The following is a 4,531-nucleotide window of genomic DNA, read 5'->3' as shown; positions in this document are numbered from 1 at the left end:
TTGGTCAGGGTGTGATGTGGGGTGGGCATTCTATGTTTTCTGTTTCTATGTTTTGGCCGGGTATGGTTCTCAATCAGGGACAGTTGTCTATCGTTGTCTCTGATTGGGAATCATACTTAGGCAGCCCGTTTTTTAAATTTCTTTTTACACCTTAGTTGTGGGTAGTTGTCTTTGTTTGATGCAGGTATATCCTCACGGAGCTTCACGGTCATTGTTGTTTTGTTGGCTCCATTTTAAGAAATAAAGAGAATGTACGCTCACCACGTTGCACCCTGGTCCGGTCATTTCCCTGACGGCGTTCGTGACAACACCAGAAAATAACGAACAAGATAAGATCCACCACAGCTGATTTTAATATTAAATCTTCAACTTAACATATACAAATGTTCAAAAGCCATATTATCTGTGGAACAACCTATCGAACACTGAACTCGCATCACTTCTCTCTGAATTTGCCATTCTGACTGGCTCTGATAAGTGGTAGGCACATTTGGTTAGATGCTTCCCGACATTTTTGAAGTTTTGTTTTTTAGTAAGAAGATCACTGGTAGCAGCCACCCCATATGCATGTTGGTCACAGACTGTAGAATGGTCAAAGCTGAGACCAAAGGCTTCATCACTTTGCAGTACTCATTCAAGAAGGACATTTCTGCCAGGCTCAGCCTGAAAGACAAGGTGAATGTAATACCTCTTAGAATTCTAACATTTAATTGACAATATATTACTGTAATAGGAAAATATTTACGTTGATTCAAAGAATTGCTACTCACATTTTCACTTTTAATTCTTGTCACACATTTCTTATGGTATCCTCCCCCTTCTCTTGTATGATATGTGTGATCCTCTCCACAGTCAGGTAAGTTGAGTTCCAACTTGTTTTGATTTGGACGGATCAACTGCAGTTTGCACTCATTCTCTACAACTTCAGCAGCTAAGGTTGACCGTCCCGTTTTACTCCACATGGCATTTGGCAAAAGATGATCTGGACAACCTTTTGTAGCCATCACTATGTGTTTCTGCCAACGCAGAATCTGTTGCAATTAGGTTCAGCAGGTGACATGCACACCGTTGATGCTGAGGGAGTTGATTATTCTAGGCCACTGTCATTTTTCAGGATGGAATAGGTGTCTTGCCATTCAACCTGCTCTGCTGGCTCTTCAGCATCTGAGTCTCGGTCTGCTGACTCGACTGCCTGGCTCTGCTCACAAAAAAAAAAACATTGAACGCTTTGATGAAGTTTGATCCACTGTCTGTTTTGGTTCTTACTACTTTTCCCCCTGATCCTGTATGCACAATGGATGTCATCGAGGGCACCTGCAAGCACATCACATGTGTGGGAACCTGTCAATCTCCTGCAAGTGAGTGCAGCAGAACGTCTCAGTGTTTCTTAATCTATCCAGTGACTTGACCCTGATGTAACTCCTTTGATGAGCTGTCCAATCAGTGGTGGTGGCAACATAATGTACCCTGCCATGTTGTGCCATAACGGTCTTCTTCGTGTGATTGGCTGCTTCATATATTCTTAAACGAACAGTAGGTCTGGAGATGACTTTGCATTGAGGATGCAGAGTGGTTACCAACTCTTTAAAAGCTGCTTGTTTGACCAAAGAGAATATCTGTTGGCCCTCACAGATCAAATCAATGACAAGCTTGTCAACAGTTGCTTGTGAGATGCACCTGGCTCCTCCCACTGCCATCATTACAGATATCTTTGCTTGCTTGCAAGTTGAAGAGGTGTTTGATAGTTCCTTGGTTTGTTTGTTTGTGGTTGCAAAGGTGAACATATTGTAGTTTGTCATCTTTAATGGATGTTTCCTCTGTGGACAAAATGACTGCATCAGTCTGGGCAAAATGTGTATAGCCTAACCAGTTTGGTTTTATACAAACTTAACTTAAAACCGCATCAAATCTACAATCTAAGTATTTGGGCAATGACACTTTGTTTTGGCTCTGCAGTCCAGCACATTGGATTTTAAAAGATACAATGACAACTGGGTTAAAGTGCAGACTGTCGGCTATAAGATGTTTTTTACTCATATCAAATTAACCATTTAGAAATTACAGCATGTTTTGAATAATGTCACTGTCAAAATACTAACGGATGTTGGAATATTGTTCTTTTCCCCAGTTATAAGAACTAACGTTATAGTTTTACCAAACATTGTTTTTGGATATTATTTGAAACTCAGTGATCCAACCAGATATAGCTAGGTAATAAGCAAACCAATAAGATAATGCACTTACCTAAAAATCCCAGGTCTCAAAATAATTTATTTTATCTTCACAAGTTCCTTAATTTCACTTTTAGCTATCCCCAACAATTTAAATTATGGGGATGGCTAACTACTAGCCACCATAATGTCAATGAGGTAGTAGCCCGCACTACAGCTTACAGTTCCTTCAGCTGTGTAAAGACATTGGTCAGGGTTAGCTTCTAACTAGCTAGCAACAGGATGAGCTAGCTAACGTTAGCATTACGCTACAGATTGAATGACACAACAAACGCCATTCATGGCAATAAAATACATTTACAACTTTACTTTAAAAAAATATATATATATTTACACATTTACTTTTTGTACCATTTACATGTTTCCTCAAATTTGAAGCAGTTTTTGTAGGCAGCCACCTCCACCATCTTTACATTCCATAGTTACACTGTTTCCTCCTCTCTGCTTGAACCGGAAGTGTTCTTTGAGATGCGGCCAGGCATTTCCTTCCTCGTGGTCTTCAGAAGACCCGGCCACTGGCTCTGTCTCTATTGTCTCCTGAACCTTCTCAATCTCGTTAGGCTCCATTTATTTTTTTTCAAGTTGATTAGGATAGAAACCTTTTTTTCCCCGTTGCATGTAGTTAATAAAATAAAAAAAACATTTTACTGTTTAAAAATCCTGCTACCGATCATCATTTGGTTTGCATACACAGCTGTGATTGGGCCGTTTTGGCGCGGGGAATCAAACCCTGAATTCAAAGGCTGGTTGAAGCCGTTTATTGGAGACGATACACAGGCATACTGCCTGTATTGTAAGGCTGATTTCTACACCAAACTTTGATGTAAAAAAAAAAACATGACAACTCAAAAACATACTCAAAAGGCAAAGCCTGATAACAGTTCCACCCAAAACAAGCTGCCATTTATGGTTAAAAACAATTACTCTGCAAAAAAAGGCTGAGGCCACCATGGCATTAGCTATCGCTGAACACTGTTCCATGCAGGCATATGATCACATTGGAGAAGCATGTAGAGCTGCTTTCTCAGACTCGACTGCTGCTACCCACTTCAAAATGCACAGGGCAACCTGCACATGTGGGATTTTGTGTTTTACATTATAGCCATTGCTATATATATATATATATATATATATATATATATATATATATATATATATATATATATATATATATATATATATATATATATAATGATTAAATATTATCTGATGTTGGCTGTGTGAGGTATCTGCATTTGTGCACTTGAGCAGCATAATGAGATTAAACAACTGCTTGCTATATCTACTTGCCTGTTTGTGTATGTGACAAGAACTCAGTAATGTAGAGAAATGCTATTTCTTATACAGGTGACCAAACTATTGTTAATACAGGGCTACAACTCAAAGTAAAGCTTATGGGGTCCCCTACAGGATAGCTCCCGCATTACACTAATTGCCAAAACCAGCGCACACACACATAATCTCCTTTGTAGCTGAACATTGTGTGCCCGAAGAGGAATCTACGATGACGGACAGACAACTGAGCCAATGGCGGAAGACTACAGACTACACCCCAGCTGAACCAATCCAAAGATCCGATCTTCCAGAATCAACCTACTTTCTGTTCTATATATAAGTGGTGTACTGATTGTAACGGCCTCTTTGCCTGCAGTTCCGTACGAACCAGCGGAGGAGCCGTATTTACGCTGTTCTAGATATCTTCACTCTGAATAAACTGTCGCTTGTCATACAATTTACCACCTTGTCTGAATCGATCCTTGACCGACTCGCCCGTCTACATATCTAATTTCTAACAGAACTTGGTAGCAGAGGATGGTTTACTAACGATCCAGTCGAAGTGAGTTGATTTGGGTGTGAGAAGGCGAGTTGGTGAAAGGACGGTTCACGGAGGACGGGTGAAGACTTTCGGGGGAGGACAACAATTCTGCTCAACTCGGAAAACTGATCTCAAGGTGCACCATAAAAAGGTAGGCAAAGCCTGTTAAATCAAACTTTGCATATTGTCGTATAGTCTGTCCAAATTTTGATCAGTTTTTTTTCCGAGTAAGTATGAATTCTTGTGTAAATTTATAATTTGCTGACGAGTCGAAAGAACAGTGTATGTGAACATATGTAGTAACGAACCGGCGACGGCCGGTGTGATTTAAATCATTGATGAGATATCAGTAAGGGGATAGCTAATTACTATTCATTAAATCTGGCGCCGAGGGGACAAATTGTAATTTTGGGACCCGTGACCCGGTCAGCACAGTCTGCTAGCTTTCAATGATGAGTGATCACTGTTTTGTCCTGGATAGTTC

At 40.1% G+C, this 4,531-nt stretch overlaps 1 long non-coding RNA gene across 3 annotated transcripts; it reads right to left on the bottom strand.

The window, feature by feature from the left end:
* Nucleotides 1–330: 330 nt before the first annotated feature.
* On the bottom strand, nucleotides 331–2,703 carry LOC112236706. 3 transcript variants are annotated; one of them, XR_002951266.2, is made up of 4 exons: nucleotides 2,583–2,703; nucleotides 2,245–2,404; nucleotides 771–1,817; nucleotides 331–663 (listed from the first exon to the last, which is right to left on the bottom strand). It is a non-coding gene; the product is annotated as an uncharacterized LOC112236706 (long non-coding RNA). The 3 variants fall into 3 exon arrangements; XR_002951267.2 differs by having other exon boundaries at nucleotides 2,574–2,684; XR_002951265.2 differs by having other exon boundaries at nucleotides 2,245–2,683.
* Nucleotides 2,704–4,531: the final 1,828 nt, after the last annotated feature.

This window comes from Oncorhynchus tshawytscha, linkage group LG18, assembly GCF_018296145.1.
Source record: "Oncorhynchus tshawytscha isolate Ot180627B linkage group LG18, Otsh_v2.0, whole genome shotgun sequence".
Lineage (NCBI taxonomy): Eukaryota > Metazoa > Chordata > Actinopteri > Salmoniformes > Salmonidae > Oncorhynchus > Oncorhynchus tshawytscha.
This window is presented reverse-complemented; position numbering and strand designations above follow the sequence as displayed.